The sequence below is a fragment of the Antechinus flavipes genome, chromosome X (genome assembly GCF_016432865.1).
Source record: "Antechinus flavipes isolate AdamAnt ecotype Samford, QLD, Australia chromosome X, AdamAnt_v2, whole genome shotgun sequence".
In the NCBI taxonomy this organism is placed as follows: domain Eukaryota; kingdom Metazoa; phylum Chordata; class Mammalia; order Dasyuromorphia; family Dasyuridae; genus Antechinus; species Antechinus flavipes.
In genome coordinates this window covers 84,120,355-84,141,374 of record NC_067404.1, presented here as the reverse complement: position 1 = coordinate 84,141,374, position 21,020 = coordinate 84,120,355, and the positions used below count along the sequence as shown (strand labels likewise).

The 21,020-nt window shown below is 55.0% G+C and overlaps 1 long non-coding RNA gene across 2 annotated transcripts; it reads left to right on the top strand.

Moving 5' to 3' along the window:
* Window positions 1-244: 244 nt before the first annotated feature.
* LOC127542578 (uncharacterized) lies at window positions 245-18,420 on the top strand. 2 transcript variants are annotated; one of them, XR_007948726.1, is made up of 2 exons: window positions 245-331; window positions 16,491-18,420. It is a non-coding gene; the product is annotated as an uncharacterized LOC127542578 (long non-coding RNA). The 2 variants fall into 2 exon arrangements; XR_007948725.1 differs by having other exon boundaries at window positions 267-331; window positions 16,487-18,420.
* Window positions 18,421-21,020: the final 2,600 nt, after the last annotated feature.

The following is a 21,020-nucleotide window of genomic DNA, read 5'->3' as shown; positions in this document are numbered from 1 at the left end:
CTCCCGCCGGCCGCCTGGATCCCGGTGCTCAGCCCAGAGCCCAGCTGTGGTGAGGCTTTAATCAGTGCTCCCTTGACCGGCCGGCCGGGGAAGCAGGCGGTGGGGCCGGGGATCCCGACTCGGCTCCTCCGCCCGAGCCGCTCCCCGCAGTCTCTTCCCAACGGGGCCCAGAGGGGAGACTCCCCCAGAATCGGACAGCCACCTGATGGCGGAGCCAGGCCAAGGCCGACTCCTCGGTCACCTGCCCTGCTCTTTCTGGGGGCCGAGGTCACCTGCCCTGCTCTTTCCGGGGGCCGAGGTCAGGCCCCCTCTGGCCTTCTGGGCTGCTGAGGTAAGAGCCCCGGGCCCTCTCCGTCTCCCCCCCTCAGAGGTCGGCTCGGGCCCCCCGAAGCTGCCAGGGCCAAGCGGCGCTTCCCGTTCCCAGCAAGCCAAGAACGGGGCCCTGGCGGCCGCTGCCCCCCAACCCCATCGTGCCCGGTTCCGGCCCGGCTCTGTGGGCATGTAGCTATGGCAGAGCTGGGGGGGGCCCACTGGAACATGCCAGACACATGGTTCCTATTTCTCCTCTTCCCCCCCCTCATCTGCGCCTACCCCCCTTCCCGCCCCCTCCCCAGGAAAGTCCAGGGAGAAACAGGAGATTGTGTCTAGCTCAGGAGCCCACTTCTGTCTGATCCCTGCAGGCCAGAAAAGTGATCAGCTAGGCCCTTCAGGGAGGGGATGGGGCAATGCCTGGGGGGGTGGGGGTGGGGCGATGGCCTGGGGGGCCCCAATAGCCTGGAGGTCAGAGGACCTATGGGATCCAGCTATCTCACAATGGAAGGACCTTGAGGGTCATCAAGGCCCATCTCCCTCAGTTAACAGAGGAGGAAATGGAACTTAAGGGAGAAGTGGCCCGAGGTCACCCGGCCACCATGTTTTTGCACTTGTCCCGAGGTCACCCGGCCACCATGTTTTTAGACTTGCCCGAGGTCACCCGGCAGCCATGTTTTTGCACTTGCCCAAGGTCGCATGGCTGCCATATTTTTGCACTTGCTCAAGGTCACTCGGCTGCTATGTTTTTGCACTTGTCCCGAGGTCACTCGGCTGCCATGTTTTTGCACTTGTCCCGAGGTCACCCGGCCACCATGTTTTTGCACTTGCCCAAGGTCGCATGGCTGCCATATTTTTGCACTTGCTCAAGGTCACTCGGCTGCCATGTTTTTGCACTTGTCCCGAGGTCACCCGGCCGCCATGTTTTTGCATTTGTCCCGAGATCACCTGGTCGCCATGTTTTTGCACTTGTCCCAAGGTCACCCAGCAGCCATGTTTTTGCCCTTGCCCGAGGTCGCCCGGCAGCCATGTTTTTGTACTCTCCTGAGGTCACCCGGCAGCCATGTTTTTGCACTTGCCCAAGGTTGCACAGCCACCACGTTTTTGTGCTTGCTCGAGGTCGCCTAGCTGCCATGTTTTTGCACTTGTCCCGAAGTCACCTGGCCGCCATGTTTTTGCACTTGTCCTGAGATCACCTGGTCACCATGTTTTTACACTTGCGCGAGGTCACCCAACAGCCATGTTTTTGCCCTTGCCTGAGGTCACCCAGCAGCCATGTTTTTGCACTCTCCTGAGGTCACCAGCAGCCATGTTTTTGCACTCTCCTGAGGTCACCCAGCAGCCATGTTTTTGCACTCTCCTGAGGTCACCCAGCAGCCATGTTTTTGCACTTGCCCAAGGTTGCACAGCCACCACGTTTTTGTGCTTGCTCGAGGTCGCCTAGCTGCCATGTTTTTGCACTTGTCCCGAAGTCACCTGGCCGCCATGTTTTTGCACTTGTCCTGAGATCACCTGGTCACCATGTTTTTACACTTGCGCGAGGTCACCCAACAGCCATGTTTTTGCCCTTGCCTGAGGTCACCCAGCAGCCATGTTTTTGCACTCTCCTGAGGTCACCCAGCAGCCATGTTTTTGCACTCTCCTGAGGTCACCCAGCAGCCATGTTTTTGCACTTGCCCAAGGTTGCACAGCCACCACGTTTTTGTGCTTGCTCGAGGTCGCCTAGCTGCCATGTTTTTGCACTTGTCCCGAAGTCACCTGGCCGCCATGTTTTTGCACTTGTCCCGAGATCACCTGGTCACCATGTTTTTACACTTGCGCGAGGTCACCCAACAGCCATGTTTTTGCCCTTGCCTGAGGTCACCCAGCAGCCATGTTTTTGCACTCTCCTGAGGTCACCCGGCAGCCATGTTTTTGCACTTGTCCCGAAGTCACCTGGCCGCCATGTTTTTGCACTTGTCCCAAGGTCACCCAGCAGCCATGTTTTTGCCCTTGCCCGAGGTCGCCCGGCAGCCATGTTTTTGCACTCTCCTGAGGTCACCCGGCAGCCATGTTTTTGCACTTGTCCCGAAGTCACCTGGCCGCCATGTTTTTGCACTTGTCCCGAGATCACCTGGTCACCATGTTTTTACACTTGCGCGAGGTCACCCAACAGCCATGTTTTTGCCCTTGCCTGAGGTCACCCGGCCGCCATGTTTTTGCCCTTGCCTGAGGTCACCAGCAGCCATGTTTTTGCACTCTCCTGAGGTCACCCAGCAGCCATGTTTTTGCACTTGTCCCGAGATCACCTGGTCACCATGTTTTTACACTTGCGCGAGGTCACCCAACAGCCATGTTTTTGCCCTTGCCTGAGGTCACCCAGCAGCCATGTTTTTGCACTCTCCTGAGGTCACCGGCAGCCATGTTTTTGCCCTTGCCTGAGGTCACCAGCAGCCATGTTTTTGCACTTGCCCAAGGTTGCACAGCCACCATGTTTTTGTGCTTGCTTGAGGTCGCCTAGCTGCCATGTTTTTACACTTGTCCCGAGGTCGCTCAGCTGCCATGTTTTTGCACTTGTCCCGAGGTCACCCGGCAGCCATGTTTTTGCCCTTGCCTGAGGTCACCCGGCAGCCATGTTTTTGCACTTTCCCAAGGTCACCCGGCCGCCATGTTTTTACACTTTCCCAAGGTCACCCGGCCGCCATGTTTTTGCACTTGTCCCGAGGTCACCCGGCCCTGGCAGTGTTTTTGCACTGGGGAAAGCGCCTGAGGGACTGGGAGAGGAAGAGCCCAGATACACCCTGGTCATGAATAGCAGAGGCGGGACTGGAACCGAATCCTCTGGCTCCGAAGCCAGGGAAAAGCGCCTGCGACCCCGACTCTGTGATGCTCCTTTTGTGGCCACTTGGGGACCAGGCTCAGGGTGGAAGGGCCCATGGGGCAGGAGGATGGGAAGGAAGGACTGGCTTTGGAGGCAGGGCCCCTCTGGGGGGCAGCGGACTCTGGAGGTCAGAGACATTCTGCCATGGCTCCCAGGGATGGCCATAGGGGCCCCGTCGGGCAATTAGTGTCCATCGTCCCCTCTGCCGTCCCCACTCTCACTCATTTTCAGCCCCTCCCTGTCTGCGCGCTCCTTCCCACAGAGGGGCCGTGTTGGCCCATCCCGTCCCTGCAGCCGCTCCGCCGCTCCCGTCTCCTGGATCTCGTCGGCCTCCTCAGAAGGCCTCTGCCACAGCCCTCCCCCCCACTTCCTCTCCTCACAGTCTCTTCTTCACCCTGTGCATCCAGCCTCCGACCTCACATCCCACCCAAACCACTCCCTCCAGTTACCGGTCATCTCTTAATCGCCCCATCCCGTGACCTCTGCGGCCTCATTCTCCTTGACCTCCCTGTGGCCTCTGACCCCGTGGATCACTCTCTCCTCCCTTTATAGACTATTCTCTCAAGATTTATGGGACATCCTCTCTCTCCCAGTTCTCCCCCTCCCTCTCTTCCACTCCTCTGGATCCTCCTCCAGATCACGCCTCCTCATGCCAGGGGTCTCCGGGGCTCCGTCTTCGGCCCTCTGCTCTTCCCCCTCTAGACCCCGACTCTCCGAGCTCCCGCGGATCGAACGCCCATCTAGCTCTGCGCCGAGGACCGATTCCCGGATCTCCCTTTCCTGCCCCGGCCTCTCGCTCACCTGGAACCGGATGGCCGGGCGGCATCTGAAACGCCCTCCCCCCAAACAGAACTCCTTCCCTGCCCCCCAAGCCCTCCCTGTAGTGGCAGAGCAACGCCGCTCCCCAAGGTCTGCCGATTTGTGGCGTCTCTCGAATACGCCTCCTGCCCCGGTGCGGACCCTCAGCTACTACAATCGCTGCTTTTTTTGGTGGGGGGGGGCACTGCTTGCTTCAAGCCTCTCTCCTCCATCCCAGCCCATCCTGCATGCAGACATTTTCCTAAAGCACAGGTCCCGGCCCAGTCAGGTCACTCCCCTGCTCCACAGACCCCAGTGGCTCCCTGTGCCCACCAGGATCCAATACAAAATGCTCTCCTTGGCATTCAGTGCCCTTCCTGGCCCACCCCCTCCTCCCTCCCCAGTCCTCTCACCCCTCCCTCTCCACCATCCACCAGAGGCGCGGCGCCCTGGCTGGTTCACCCACAATCCCTTCCTTCTCTTCTTGGCTCTGGGTCTTCTCCCTGGCCGTTCCCCAGCCCGGCACCTCTCCCAGGTCCTTCTCCAGGAAATCTGGCCTGGCCCCCCTCATTCCCAGCCTTCCCGATTCCACGTCTCTTCTTTCTCCTGCTTGTGACTCGCTGGGCAGAGTTGTTTGCCTCCCGTTAGACCAGGACCCCTCCAGCCCAGGGTCAGGCCCACCGCGAGGGCGGCTCCATCCATCCGTTGGTTCTCTGGGATCTCGATTCTGCCCCCCCCCCCAGACCTCAGCCCCGCTAGGTGCCCGTGTGCCCCGGCAATGGCTGCCAGGGCCCAAAGCCCGCCCGCACGTCAAGGAGTCCTGCGGCCCGACCCTGAGGGGGCACGGGCCACGGTGGGGCTCCTCCAGAACTCGCCCCGCGGGTATGGCCACGCCTGTGTCCCCACAGGGGCGCTCAGCTCGAGGGGCCACGGCCCGCAGTCCCAGTGGGCGGCCCACGGACACGTGAGAGGCGTGCAGAGGCGCCGACGCCCCGGCTCCCACAGCCAGCCCCCGGCTCCCAAAGGCCCGCGGAGTGTCAGGAGCCGCGGGAAGCGCCGAGGGTGTGTGGGAGGGGCGGCCCCCTCAGGCCCCACCCCCGGGGAGCTCACCCGCAGGGGCAGGACACTTGCCAATGCCCGGCAGCACGATCCCGACTGCGCCCACTAAGCCCTGCGGGCGCCCCGGGCCCTGCAGGCCGAGGGCCACCCACACACCGGTGTTTTCGTGCACACGGGCAAAGGGGAGAGCCCGGCCAGGCCGCAGAGCTGTGCCCACGACCTCCCCCGACCCCCTGTCCCCCGCTGGCCGCCCCCCTCCCATCCCGTCCCTTCCCAGCTCGAGAGTTGGAGTGTGAAGGGCCGGGCCTCCGCCCTCCCATCTCGGCCTGATTTCCACGGAGGCCCCTTGGCTCCTGCCGGGCTGTGGCTCTCGCTGCCCCTCCATCGGACTCCAGCGCCTTTACTTGTGCTGCTTCCTTCCCTCCTCTCTTCCTTCTTCCCTCTCTTTTCTTCCCTCCCCTCTTCCTTCTTCCCTCCTCTTTTCTTCCTCTCTTCCTTCTTCTTCCTCTTTTCTTCCCTCCTTTCTTCCTTCCTTCCTTCCTTCTTCCCTCCCCTCTTCCTTCTTCTCTCCTCTTTTCTTGCCTTCTCTTCTCTTCTCTTCCTTCTTCCCTCCTCTTTTCTTCCTTCCCTCCGCTCTTCCTTCTTCCCTCCTCTTTTCTTCATTCCTTCCTTTCTTCCTTCTTCCCTCCTCTTTTCTTCCTTCCCTCCTCTCTTCCTTCTTCCCTCCTTTCTTCCTTCCCTCCTCTCTTCCTTCTTCCCTCCTCTTTTCTTCCTTCCCTCCTCTTTTCTTCCTTCCCTTCTCTCTTTTCTTCCCTCCTCCTTTCTTCCTTCCTCCTCTCTTCCTTCTTCCCTCCTCCTTTCTTCCTTCCCTCCTCTTTTCCTTCTCTCCTCTTTTCTTCCTTCCCTTCTCTTCCTTCTTCCCTCCTCTTTTCTTCATTCCTTCCTTTCTTCCTTCTTCCCTCTTTTCTTCCTTCCCTCCTCTCTTCCTTCTTCCCTCCTCTTTTCTTCCTTCCTCCTCTTTTCTTCCTTCCCTTCTCTCTTCCTTCTTCCCTCCTCCTTTCTTCCTTCCCTCCTCTCTTCCTTCTTCCCTCCTCTTTTCTTCCTCCCTCCTCTTTTCCTTCTCTCCTCTTTTCTTCCTTCCCTTCTCTTCCTTCTTCCCTCCTCGATTTTCTTCATTCCTTCCTTTCTTCCTTCTTCCCTCCTCCTTTCTTCCTTCCCTCCTCTCTTCCTTCTTCCCTCCTCCTTTCTTCCTTCCTCCTCTTTTCCTTCTCTCCTCTTTTCTTCCTTCCCTTCTCTTCCTTCTTCCCTCCTCGATTTTCTTCCTTCCTTCCTTTCTTCCTTCTTCCCTCCTCTTTTCTTCCTTCCCTCCTCTCTTCCTTCTTCCCTCCTCCTTTCTTCCTTCCCTCCTCTTTTCCTTCTCTCCTCTTTTCTTCCTTCCTTCTCTTCCTTCTTCCCTCCTCGATTTTCTTCATTCCTTCCTTTCTTCCTTCTTCCCTCCTCTTTTCTTCCTTCCCTCCTCTCTTCCTTCTTCCCTCCTCCTTTCTTCCTTCCCTCCTCTTTTCCTTCTCTCCTCTTTTCTTCCTTCCCTTCTCTTCCTTCTTCCTCCTCGATTTTCTTCATTCCTTCCTTTCTTCCTTCTTCCCTCCTCTTTTCTTCCTTCCTCCTCTCTTCCTTCTTCCCTCCTCCTTTCTTCCTTCCTCCTCTTTTCCTTCTCTCCTCTTTTCTTCCTTCCCTTCTCTTCCTTCTTCCCTCCTCGATTTTCTTCATTCCTTCCTTTCTTCCTTCTTCCCTCCTCTTTTCTTCCTTCCCTCCTCTCTTCCTTCTTCCCTCCTCCTTTCTTCCTTCCCTCCTCTTTTCCTTCTCTCCTCTTTTCTTCCTTCCCTTCTCTTCCTTCTTCCTCCTCGATTTTCTTCATTCCTTCCTTTCTTCCTTCTTCCCTCCTCTTTTCTTCCTTCCTCCTCTCTTCCTTCTTCCCTCCTCCTTTCTTCCTTCCCTCCTCTTTTCTTCTCTCCTCTTTTCTTCCTTCCCTTCTCTTCCTTCTTCCCTCCTTGATTTTCTTCATTCCTTCCTTTCTTCCTTCTTCCCTCCTCTTTTCTTCCTTCCTCCTCTCTTCCTTCTTCTCTCCTCTTTTCTTCCTTCCCTCCTCTTTTCTTCCCTCCTCTATTCCTCTCTTCCTCCTTCCTCCTTCCCTTCATCCCTTCCCCACCAAATCAGAGAATGGAAACTGAAAGAGAGTCTTGAGATCAGTGACTCCAACCTCCTAACTCTCTACAGAAAGAAGATGAGGTTGACTGGGAAAGGGCCTCAGCCAAGGTCACACAGCCAGCGAGCAGCAGATAAGCCGATTGAGTCTGGCTTCTCCCTTTGGGGGATCCTGCGCTCCCCTGCCCATCCTCATTGGAGGAGACACCCCAGGGGTTCTTTGCTGTGTGTTCCTGCCCGGCCTCTGACTCACATTCCGGGCTGCGGACGAGAGAGAAGGGAGGACCGGCAGAAGGCCGAGCCCGGCAGGCGAGGAGCCTGGCCCCGGGCTTGTGGAGGGCGGGGACAATACAGGATGGCCAGGCTGGAGGCTGGGCCTGGAGCCCGGCTCTGAGACGGCTGAGCCCCGCCAGGGCGTCTCCCTCCCCCCCCCCCCCAGGCTGGGCAAGGCTCCCCGAGACCGCGGCCTCCCCGGCCTTGGAGGGAACTCAAAGGGAGGCGAGGTTGCCAAAGTAGGAGAGGAGGCGGCGGACGGAGCCGAGGCAGCGGAGGTCTCCCCCCCGGAACCGGGACCCTCTCCCCAGGCGGTGCCCCCCCCAACCGGGACCCTCCCCCGCCCCTTTCTGATGTCCATCCCGGCCTCTTTCTCAGGAAAATAAGGTGATTTGGCTGACCGGGGGCCTCTGAGACCCCCTAGAGCTCAAACCTGTGACTCTCCTGCCCCCTCCAGGAGCTCACTGCGAGCCGGTCAGGGGGGAGGAGGCCTTTGGGCCAATCATGACCCTTCATCTTGGTGCTGCCCTCAGTGGGGACAGAGGACAACTGGGACTCTGCCTCTCACTCCGTGTCAGAGAGATAGAGAGATGGCGACAGAGACAGAGACAGAAAGACAGAGACAGAGAGACAGAGACAGACAGGGACAGAGAGACAGAGACAGAAGCAGGGATAGAGACATCCTATGTTTAAGGCTGGGGGCGGTGATGGGGGTGGCAGGCAGCAGCGGGCACCCTGAGGGACTTCCCTGGAGCATCCGGCTTGGGGGGGGGGGGCGTTGTGCATAGTGACCTTGTCTTTGTCTCAGGCAGGGCAGCGAGGGCCCAGGTGGGCCCTGGCGGGTGCTCCGGTGTCCGGCCGGGGCGAAGCTGTCGCCCCCTGTCCTGGGCGTCCGGCCCCTCCCCTCACCCGGCTTCCTCCTCCGCCGGGAGAGCCCCAGGCAGGGCCCGTCGGGCCTCGCTCTCCCCTCACGGGAGTGTCCAGAGAGCGGGTCCGACGGGGGGAGGGGGGGACCGTTACGGCGCGGCCCGAGCCCCTGGCGCAGAGCCGGGCTTGAGCGGGCGCCTCAGTGGAGCCGGTGAATCGCACTGACCCGAATACTCCCAAGAGCCGGAAAGGACCTCAGGATGAGGGCCTTGAACAGCGAGGAGAGAGGGAGGGGCCCCCCAGGCCGGGCCTGGGAACGGCCAAAGTCACGCGGCAAGGCAGCGGCGGGGCGGAGCCCTCCGCCCAGCTCCCGCCCTTATCGGGGCCTGAGGTGTCTCCAGTGTGGGTGGGATGAAGCCTCCTCCTCCCCCCGCGGCGCCCCCCCTCCGTCTCCCAGAATGGCGGGGGCGGGTGAGCTCATGTCTTTGAAGTGCTTTGAGTTCCTTTGGTGATTTACAAGGCCCCGGTCCTGACTGCCCCGGAGGCAGCGCCTGTGCTGCCAGGCCCGGACGGGTCCCTTCTCGCTGGCCCGCTCTTCCCTCGCCTCCCCCCCCCCCCATTTCCCCTTTTAACTCCCAAACCCTGAGTTCTGGAAAAGAGGGGAAGTTCCCGGCTGCAGTGGGGGGGGGGAGGGAGGGAAGGAGGCGGGCAAGTGGGCAGAAGGCTCCCGGCCCGAGGCCCCGTGCCCTGCCTCCTGAGGGGGGCGGGGAAGGCCCCTCGTCTTGCCTCGGGGAGCCGACTCCCGCCGGCCCTCGGACTCGCAGCGGCCGGGGCCCGGCCTTCTGGCCTTCGAGGGCATGGCCGTGGGCCCTCGTCCCCGGCAGATGTCGTTCTCACGTCGTACCTGGTACGGGGTGAGGGGGCACGGGACGTCGGAGGCAGGAGGGGCCTTAGAACGGGGAACTTCCCATTCATCCCGGAGCCTGGAGCGCCAAGAAGCAGAGGGTCTCCGACGTGGGCGTGGGAAGGGCCTCCGGACAAGTGCTCGGGGCCTCGAGGCCTTTTAGTGACTGGAACAGAGAAGGCCGGAGCCAGAACGGCGTCTAGAACGTAGACTAGAAGAGGGAGAAGGGCCCTCAAGAAAACAGAGCTTGGACCGGCCGGCCAGAAGTAACCCAAAACCTATGTCGGCTGTGGCGGGGGCAGGGGAGAGAGCGCGGGATAGAAAACAGACGGAGTCGGGAAGAAAGGCCGGCCCGCAAAGGGGCGAGCTCCAAGAGCCCAAGCGAGCCCTTACCGGCAACGGGGAGGAGGAGCCACAGGGCCGAAGATGAGCTAGGGCCTGCCCTCGGTGAGCTCGGAACAGGGACCGCTCTGACGCCCAGAGAACTGGGGATGGCGGAGCCGGAAAGGCCGTAGAACATCACACATAGAACGCGGAATCTCATCTCGTGAAACGTAGAATGTCCTAGAACTCAATGTCCCAGCAGAGAAAGCTCTCCAAACATGCTCTGTTGGAGCTCGAAGGGACCCCAGAGCAACGGAAGGCAGAAAACGGGATCCGGAAGTGATAGTGGACTTGTGTTGGGCTGGGAAGGGACCATAGAGCCACTCCTTTTCAGTAAGCCCAAGGGTGCTCCCCACCCATGGAGGTCAAACCGGCTTCCTTCTCTGCCCTGATTTATCCCGTTCTATTCCCGACCAGCGCAACCTAAGAGGAGAATCATTAGGGGCGTCCTGGGGGAGCCGGTCTTTGCAAACAGATCGGTCAACTGAGGCAACTGACTGAAAGCCAGAGAAGCCCATGACGTTTAGCATGGGGGAGTGTGAAAAAGGTTTGGTTCCACAGACACTCGAGTCTCTGGCTCTAATCTGGCCTCCAACTCCAGCTCCCACAGTGGTGGATCTTCCACCCTCATCACTCCCCTGCTCAATAAACTGTGATGGCTCCCTATCACCTCTGCCGTCAAATAACCCAGTGCAGGTTTTTCCCCCACTCTCTGTTACCCGGCCCTCCTCACCTTTATCTTTCAGGATCCCGTTTCCTTCAAAGCCATGTCCTCTACGTGGCCTTTCTTGACCCCACCCCCACCCTCCTCCAGCTACCAGGTTCTCTCTCTCATACAACTCTGTATTTATTTTTTAAATCGTCTGTGAATGCTTCTTTGTGCAGGTCATCTTCCCCTACAAGACGTCAGCTGTCGGAGGGCAGCCGCAGGTTTCTTTTTGTCTTTCTTATCCCCAGAGTCTGGCATCCAGTAGGTACTTAATAAATGCTTTCTAATAAATTGACTGATTGCTAGAACAATCCAAGTAGTCAGATAATGGCCAACATTTATGTGACGCTTTAAGGTTTGTTAAAAATGCTTCCAGTCAGTGGATTTCTCTGACAAAGAGATCTAACTCAGTTTCAATTGATCAATGATAGACAGAAGCAGCTACACCCAGAGAAAGAACACTGGGAAATGAATGCGAACTATCTGTATTTTTGTTTTTCTTCCTGGGTTATTTTCACTTTCTGAACCCAATTCTCCCTGTGCAACAAGAGAACTGTTCGGTCCTGCACACATATATGTATCTAGGATATACTGTGACCTATTTAACATGTATAGGACTGCTTGCCATCTGGGGGAGGAGGTGGAGGGAGGGAGGGGAAAAGTCGGAAAAGAAGTGAGTGCAAGGGATAATGTTGTAAAAAATTACCCAGGCATGGCTTCTGTCAATAAAAACTTACTTTAAAAAAAGAAAGAAGGTAAAAATAACATGGGAAGGAAAACAAAAATGCTAGCAGGTCACACTCATCTCCCAGCGTTCTTTTGCTGGGTGTAGCTGGTTCTGTTCATCACTGATCAATTGGAACTGATTTGGATCCTCTCATTGCTGAAGAGGGCCGCGTCCATCAGAATTGATCTTCATACAGTATCGTTGTTGAGGTATATAATGATCTCCTGGTTCTGCTCATTTCACTCAGCCTCAGTTCATGTAAGTCTCTCCCAGCCTCTCTGTATTCATCCTGCTGGTCATTTCTTACAGAACAATAATGTTCCATAACATTCATATACCACACTTTATTCAGCCATTCTCCAATGGATGGGCATCCACTCAATTTCCAGTTTCTGGCCATGACAAAGAGGGCTGCCACAATCATTCGTGTATGTACAGGTCCCTTTCCCTTCTTTATTTTTTTATTTTTTTTTAAATTTTAATAGCTTTTTATTTACAAGTTATATGCATGGGTAATTTTACAGCATTGACAACTGCCAAACCTCTTGTTCCAATTTTTCCCCTCCTTCCCCCCACCCCCTCCCTTAGATGGCAGGATGATCAATACGTGTTAAATATATTAAAGTATAAATTAAATACAAAATAAGTATACATGTCCAAACCATTATTTTGCTGTACAAAAAGAATCAGACTCTGAAATATTGTGCAATTAGCCTGTGAGGGAAATCAAAAATGCAGACAAGCAAAAATAGAGGGATTGGGAATTCTATGTAATGGTTCTTAGTCATCTCCCAGAGTTCTTTCACTGGGTGTAGCTGGTTCAGTTCATTACTGCACCATTAGAACTGATTTGGTTCATCTCATTGCTGAAGAGGGCCAGGTCCATCAGAATTGATCATCATATAGTACTGTTGTTGAAGTATATGATGATCTGGTTCTGCTCATTTCACTCAGCATCAGTTCATGTCAGTCTCTCCAGGCCTTTCTGAAAACATCCTGCTGGTCATTCCTTACAGAACAATAATATTCCATAACATTCATATACCACAATTTATTCAGCCATTCTTCAATGGATGGGCATCTACTCAATTTCCAGTTTCTGGCCACTACAAAAAGGGCTGTCACAAACATTTTTGCACATACAGGTGCCTTTCCCTTTAAAATCAGTAGTTACACTGCTGGATCAAAGGGTATGCACAATTTGATAAGTTTGTGAGCCTAGTTCCAAATCGCTCTCCAGAATGGTTGGATCCGCTCACAACTCCACCAACAATGTATCAGTGTCCCAGTTTTCCCACATCCCCTCCAACATTCCGCATTATCTTTTCCTGTCATCTCAGCCAATCTGACAAGTGTGTAGTGGTATCTCAGAATTGTCTTAATTTGCATTTCTCTGATTAATCATGACTTGGAGCATCTTTTCATATGGCTAGAAATAGTTTCAGTCTCTTCATCTGAGAATTGTCTGTTCATATCCTTTGACCATTTATCAATTGGAGAATGGCCCTCATCCCAAAAGCTGGGGTTTTGAATTTGTCAAACACTAGATTATTAAAGTTATTGACTATTTTGTCCTGTGAACTTAACCTGTTCCACCGATCAACTAGTCTATTTCTTAGCCGATACCAAATGGTTTTGGTGACCGCTGCTTTTCTAATATAGTTTTAGATCGGGTCCAGCGAGGCCCCTTTCATTTGATTTTTTTCATTAGTTCCTTTGAAAGTCTTGACCTTTTGTTCTTCCAGGTGAATTTTGTTGTTTTTTCTAGGTCTTTAAAATAGTTTCTTGGGAGTCAGATTGTATGGCACTAAATAAATAGATTAGTTTAGGGAGTATCGTCATCTTTAATATATTCGCTCGCCCTGTCCGGGAGCCTGTGATATTTTCCCAGTTGGTTAGATCTGACATTATTTGTGTGGGAAGTGTTCTGTAGTTCCTGACTTTCCCTCGGCAGATAGATTCCCAGATATTTTACCCTAAGGGCAGTTTCTTTAAATGGAATTTCTCTTTGTATCTCTAACTGTTGGGTTTTATTAGTGATATATGAGAATGCTGAGGATTTAGGTGGCCTTATTTTGTATCCTGCAACTTTGCTAAAGTTATGAATTATTTCTAACAGCTTTTTAGTAGACTCTGGGCTTCTCTCAGATGATCATACCATCATATCATCTGCAAAGAGGGATGATTTGGTTTCCTCATTACCTACTCTAATTCCTTTAATCTCTTGTTTCATTTCTGATCTTATTGGGAAAGGTTCCAGTCTGTCACCATTACTATGATGCTTGCTGATGGTTTTAAATAGATGCTCCTGACTATTTTAAGGAAAAGCCCATTTATTCCTATTCTCTCTAGTGTTTTTAATAGGAATGGATGTTGGGTTTTATCAAATGCTTTTTCTGCATCTATTGAGAGGATCAGATGGTTTTTGTTTGGTTATTGAGATGTTCTCTTGTCCTATGGTCTCCCCCACCCTGACATTCTCTGTCGTACGGTCTCTCCCGTTCCGACGTTCTGTGTTCTGTGTCCTATGTTCGAGGCCCTGTGGTCCTCTGTCGGTTGATGTGATGTTAAGATGGCAGGAAGAGCCCCAGGTCCCTCTTTCCCTCTTCTACCAAGGAACCAGGTGTGGCTGCCCGGCCTTTTGCCGCCGCCCCCCACACAAACCTCGGAGAAGCGGCTGAACCCTTGGCACCGGGCATCCCCGGGAAGCCTCCCAGAGCTCCGGGCCTTTGTTCCGGAGTTCGCCCGGAGATGAAGTAGCCCTCCCCACCCATGACCCCAACGGTAGCCTTTAATCATCCAGGCACGTGCTGCCGGGGCATCAGGCCGCTCAGGAAGTCCAGGGTTCCGGGGCCAAGGCCAAGGGCCCTCTCCCTGCCCCGCCGAGCCATCGGGAGGGCGGGCGGACGGCAGGCTCGTCTGCTGTAACTTGGCGGCCGGAGCCAGGCGGGAGAAGAGGAAGGAGAGGAGGGGCTGGGGAAGGAGGCAGAATGGCTCTCCTGGAAATGCAAGAGAGCCGAGGGAGGTTGTGGAGGGCAGAGCGGGCCCACTGGCTCAGCAGGGTGGGGAGCAGGGGGAAGAAGACCGGGCGGCTCCATGGAAAGGTCTAGAGGCGTTCCATTGGGAGGCAGAAGACTTGGCTTTGAATGGCCCTGTGGACCCCCTTGGTTCTCTGGGCCTCGGTTTCCTTTTGTGCGAGAGCAGCTCCAGGAGGCCGAGCCCCAGCTGGTTTTCCTCTGCCTCCCGAGGGCTAATTGGGCCAGTTCTACGTTCCTCCCACATCTGGATCCCGTGGCCCCATGGAATGGGAGCCCTTAGGACTCCGGAGGGTGGCGGAGCTCGTCCCATTCAGCCCCTCCCTCACTAAGTGAGCCCCCAGTGCAGAGGAGGAGGAGCCATGGTGGGAGCTCTGGCTTTGTTCCTCCCTATGTAAATATGCCCAGCCTAGGGGAGGTGGGCAGCCGGGTAGTTCAAAAGTGGGTGAAGAATCCTTTAGTAGTGCTGGCTCTGGAGCTCTGGGAAAGGAGATCCATGGGGGAAGAAAGGTCCCAACAGTCTCTGCCCAGAATGAGCCTGCAGCCTGTTGGGAAAGACAACCGGTCATCTCCCTCTTTCACCCTCTCTTTCTGTCTCTCTCCTCCTTACCCCCCCTCCCCTGTCCTTCCTATTTCTCCTGCTTGGCCCCCTGAGCCAACTCCCCCGCGGTCCCTGTCATTTCCAGGCCGGTGGCGTTCTCCCACTTGGTTCCTGCTCCAATCTGAGCACTGGCTGCGCTCGCCCGTTGCCCCTTGACCGCCCTGCCGGCCCAGCTCATTCCTGACCCTAGAGGAAGGGCCCAGCTGGGGGCCCGAGGGGCCGGGAAGTGGGGGCGTGGCTGTCAACTCCTTTCTCTCACAGAGAAGACAGCAGGGCTCCCCAAAGGACCTCGACTCATTCCTCCCGATCCTCGAAACCGCACTTTCGTCATGCAACGGGGAGCTCTCGACTGACCTTGGAGTCGATCTTGGAGACCCCCCTGGGGGGCGGCTTCCCCCCAAGTCAGCTCTCTTCTCGCGGCGGGCTGCCCAATCCAGGACGCCCACCCCCCGAATAACCTCTGCGGACATATTTGATTTGTTGGCCAGGAGGGTCGGGCCCCGACGTCCTGCTGGCCAACCCTGACGCACACGAGAGTGGGAGGGGGCGACGCCGAACCCCCCCGGCTCGTCCCAGAATCCCCGGCTCATCCCGTGCCCCCTTCACTGTCGCCTGCTGGTGAAGCTGGGCTCAGAACCTGAAATCCACGTGTGGCCCTTCAAGCCGTTCCTTCTCCCACACCTCCCGGAGCAGCGCCTCCGGCCCGGCCGAGGTCCCCCGGACCCATAAGCCTCCCGCCGTGCTGCCCGTGTTCTGTGAGCTCAGAGGCCGCCTCTAGTTTGCGGGCAGGTGTGTTGGCTCTGGGCCCACCCCTCACCCCTGGTCCAGGCCCTGGGCTTCTAGCTTCCAAGTCATTGTGGGCATAGGGAGCCTTCCGGTGACTGGGGAGTGGAGGGGAAGCGCCCAGTGTTACCCCGAGCTAGGGCAGGGCTAAGAACCCTAAGGGGATTGGCTAGGGCCCAGGGCAGCGTGGGCCAATGGGAAAGAGCCGGACACCTGGGTTCACATCCTGCCTCTAGCTTTCGTCGTCAGGCACTTGACTTCTCTGGGACTTAGTTTCCTCATTTATAAAATCGGGAGGCGTGTATGTGTGTGTGTATACATACACACACATACACACACATCACACCCACAATACGTGTGTGCATATATGCACATATACATACGCACACAATACACATGTACTGTACATTTATATACACACATATACACATTTATTTACACACGCACATGTACATGCAGACACAATATGTGCATAGCACATATACACATACATATGTACATGCACACAATGCGTTTAAATGCGTCGTTATATGCACACATACATGCACGTATATGCACATATGTACACATTCTATGCACGCACACGCACAGGACGAGCACTGGAGCTGGCCAAAGGCAGTACGAAGCCTTAGGCGAGAGGCCATCCAGAGGAGGGGGAGGGCCGGGAAAATGCCGAGAGATGCCGCTGCGGGGAGCCTCGGCCCGTAACTGAAAGCAAACCCGAAGAGCGGTCTCCGCTCTGCACACGGTTAAGGCCGCTGCCGTTTTGGTCCTCACCGAGCGCCTTCCCTGTGCCCAAAGCCTGGGCCAGAAGGAGCCTTGGGAGAGGAAGCAAAGGGCTTAGAGGAATGCTTCTTTTTAAAAAACGAACTCTCTATTTCCAAAACGTGCGCAAAGATCGTTTTCAGCATTCTCCCTTGTGAAATCCCGTGTTCCGAATTTTTCTTCCTCCCTTCCCCCCACCCCCTCCCCCAGACAGCAAGGAATCGGATACGTGTTAAACGTGCGACTCCTCCGGACATATTTCCACTTTGGTCGTGCCCCACGAGAAAAATCAGATCGAGAAGGGGAAAACGAGAAAGAAGAAAGCAAAAACAGCAATGAAAGAGGCGACAGCGCTCTGTGGCGGTCCCCACTCGGTCCCCACAGTCTCTCTGGGTGCAGATGGCTCTCTCCTTCACAAGTCTGTAGGAACTGGCCCGAATCACCTGATTTCGAAAAGAGCCAAGTGCCTCAGAACTCATCATCGTGTCACGTTGTTACCTTGTACAGCGATCTCCCGGTTCTGCTCTCTTCACTCGGCATCGATTCCTGTGAGTCTCTCCAGGCCCCTCTGAAATCCTGCTCATCACTTCTTACAGAATAATATTCCATCACATTCGTGTGCCACAATTTACGCAGCCATTCCACTCCATTTCCAGTTCCTTACCACTGAGTACACAAAGGAACGCTACACACATTCTTCACGTGTGGGTCCTTATCCCTTTTTTAAGTTCTTTGGGATACAGACCCACTGCTGGATCAGAGGGGAGGCACAGTCTGACAGCCATTTGGGCATAGTCCCAGATTGCTCTCCAGAACGGTTGGACCACTTTACAACTCCACCAACAGTGTCTTAATGTCCCAGTTTTCCCTCAGGCCCTGCAACGTTCATCATTATCTTTTCCCGTTAGCCGGTGAGAGGTATGTAGTGGGACCTCGGAGCCGTCTCAATTTGCATTTCTCTGATCCATAGTGATTTGGAGCATTTTGTCATATGACTAGAAATGGTTTTGTTTGAAAATTGTCCATTAGCGTCTTTTGCCCATTTATCGATTGGAGAATGGCTTGTATTCTTAGGAGTTCATTCTCCTTATATTTTAAAAACGAGACCTTTATGAGAACCCTTGAGTGTAAAAAATTTTCCCCCAGTTCTCTATCACCTTTCTAATCTTGTCTGCATCGGTTTTGTTCGTACGGTAACTTAAATATTTCATTAATTTTATTATTAATTATAATACTGTTATTGAATCAATACATTTAATATTATCAAAACTATCCATTTTACATTTCATAATATACCACAGTTCTTGTTTGGCCATCGATTTAGAAGAACGTTTCCCTCCCTACCAGGTTATCCAGAATAGAATGGGGATCCGGACCTCCGTTTGTAGGCCGGAGGCCGAAAGGGGGTGTGACACACACGAGAAATGGAAGGGGCCTCGTTGGACACCGGGAGCTAGGAGTCACCTAAAACTCTTGCTTATGAGAGTCTGTTTGGCCGCCATAGAACGATGATACAGATTGAGTAAATATTACATTATAGCACAAATTCCTTTGGTGGATGGGTTGGGCTCCACGGTTGTCTACTGAGGCTCCTGCCGACCCTCGGGTTCCGTCAAGGGAGACATTATTCAGTAAAGATCAGAGGAAGAAGTGGCAGAGAGTGGTGGTTGGCGACTTGCTACCGAGTGGACACTGAGGCAACCGTCTAGCCGATAACAACAAAGATGTCTACTGTCTTTCCAGGACGCGTATCTAGGGTGTGACAAAGAACCTCCCGTGACTAGTCGAACCAGATGAGTACTAACTACTTTGCCAATTTGTGTGGGCATAAATGATAGAAGGAAACTACAGAGTGCTGCGAAAGACTGCTGAGCGTTGGAAAAGAAACCGAAGGCCTTAGGGGTCCAGGTGTTGTTCTTCGAACTTCTGCCAATCAGAAGCAAAGGCTTCAGAACGGAAGGACTGGTTAAGAACATGGTGTTGGTCACAACATAACATTCTCACTCTTTCTGTTGTTGTTTGCTTGCGTTTTGTTTTCTTACTCATTTACTTACTTTTTTTAATCTGATTTTTCTTGTGCAGCAAGAGGATTGTATAAATATGTTTATACAGATTTGATTTAACATATACTTTAACATGTTTAACTATATATGTATATATATATACACACAGAGAGAGACAGACAGAGACAGAGAGACAGAGACAGAGACACAGAGAGAGAGACAGAGGGAGAGACAGAGACAGAGAGACAGAGAGAGAGAGAGACAGAGACAGAGACAGAGAGAGAGAGAGACAGAGACAGAGAGACAGAGAGAGAGACAGAGACAGAGAGAGACAGAGAGAGAGAGAGACAGAGACAGAGAGACAGAGACAGAGACAGAGACAGAGAGACAGAGACAGAGAGAGAGAGAGAGAGAGAGAGAGACAGACAGAGACAGACAGACAGAGAAAGAAGAGGGAGAGAAGATGGTATTGGAGAACAGGATTTGTATTCCTGGACTACAGCTTAAAATATTGGACTAATGGGGCCCTGATCAGGGATGGAGTACACCTAACAGTGCTTGGAAAGAATGGATTCGTCTGGAGTGTTACAAGTTGAATCAAAGGGGCTTTAGGCTGGGAGGGAAGGGGAAACATAGTATCTATATATGACCCTCAACTAGATACAAAGTATCAGGAAGGGCCTCAGCCAAGCCAAGTCTCCGATACACTTACTGAAATGCACGAAGGCAAAACGGACCTCCCAGGTGAGTCTGTCCGGAAGAACGGAGCCTGTTCAAAGGAAAGCGAACAAATCACGGTTGGGGTGGGTGGGAGGGAGGGCAGAGCAGCATTATCTATTCAGATGATTGGTTCATGGGAGGAAATCTGGGACAGTTGTATGTGTGTGCGTGGGGGGGGGGAGCAGTACTTTGCTCTGCTCCCCACGCACACAAAGTACCTTTAGGTGACATACCATGGCTCCCCTGGGCGGATGATGAAGGGTACTGCCTTCCACTGGATCTGCTCCTCAAGAAAGAACCGGTTGCTGAGTTTTGTCACAGGGAACTGGCAGCTAGCAAGGATTCCATCTTAGACGTGGTAAAAAATAAGAGAGGGCTGGCAGTTATGGCTCAGATGCGGTGACCTCTAGTCCCGGCCCGGGGAATAGATAATCCTCAGGATCTCATCCTGACGATTTATTCCATTTCTTGAACACTTGGAAGATTAGGAGGCACCATGTAAAGCAGATAGAGCAAGTATTAGGCCCATTTTGCCAACAAGAAACTGAGGCGAAGCCACTTTCCTGAGTTCCCAAAGCTGGATCTCTTTATTACAGGCCCGGCCATGTTCCCCTGCCCCGGCCGGGACCCCTGCCCCCACTTCTCCTGTCCCCCGAGGAAGCTCGGGTCACGGATCCAGTCCCGAGAGTCAGCAGGCGGCGGCCTTGCACGGAAACGGCGGCGGTGGTGGTCGTGGAGCCTCCGGGCACGGCGGGCAGCTCGGCTCCTAGGAGGCAGGAACAGCAGCAGCAGCAGCTCACGCTTTAGAAGCCCCGCTTCATTTGTCCTGATGGCCAGTAGGCTTGCTGTGGGTCCCTCACATCCAACCCTCTGCGGCCCCGTTTGGGGCTTTCTTGGGGAAGATACCACAATGCTTTGCCATTCCCTTCTCCGGCTCATCTGAGAGGTGAGGAAACCGAGACAGACGGAGTGAAGCGACTTCCCTAGGGTCGCCCCGCTAGTAAGTGTCTGTGGCCAGATCTGAAATCGGGAATCTTTCTGGCTCCGGGCCTGGCGTTCTAACCACGGGGCAACCCAGCAGCCCTGCGAGTAGCAGTGGGGATATGCAAATAGGTTCGTCCCCATTTTCTAAATAAGGCACAGAAAGGGAAAGTGTCCAAGGAACTACAGAAGTAGAGTTGAAACCCCAGTCTTGGAGGAGAGGTCAGTGCCCGAGGAGCCCCAAATGACGGCGCGGGCCCCGCCTGCCCCCAGCTGCCCACTCGGCTCCCGGTCACGGGGCGCCTCTCTCAGACGAGGACGCTCTAAGGCCCTCGGCTGGTGCCGCTCTCTCAGCCATGAGAGGAACTCTGGGAGTCCGTTCCACTTCTATTTACTCCCATTCCTCAGTCCACCAATCTGGAGGGAGGACCTGCCCACCCTCTGCCAGTGGCAGAGGGGTGAATCCGCCCCGTGTACACCCTCCCGGCCCCCAGGAAGAGGAGGCCCCCACCTCACCCCAGAGCTTCTCCTCTGCCCCTCAGGGTAACACAGGGGGTTCACAAAGTGGCTGACAGGCGTCACCTCACTTGATTTTGACCACCGTCGGCCAAGGAGCTCCTATGAGCCCCATTTTACAGACAGAGAAACCCAATCGGAGAGGGAGGGACTTGCCCAGAGTCGTCCTCACTGCCCAGGGAGGCCGAGGGGGAGGCCAGGGACCTGAGGGAGGCCGAAGAGGAGATCAGAGGCCCGGGGGAGGCATGGGGACCTGGGGGAGGCCAGGGGCTAGGGGGAGGCAGAAGGGCCCAGGGGAGGCCAGGGACCTGAGGGAGGCAGAAGGGGAGGCCAGGGGCCTGGGGGAGGCAGAAGGGTCCAGGGGAGGCCGAGGTGGAGGCCAGGGACCTGAGGGAGGCAGAAGGGGAGGCCAGGGACCTGGGGGAGGCTAGGGGGTAGGGGGAGGCAGAAGGGCTCGGGGAGGCCGAGGGGGAGGCCAGGGACCTGAGGGAGGCAGAAGGGGAGGCCAGGGGCCTGGGGGAGGC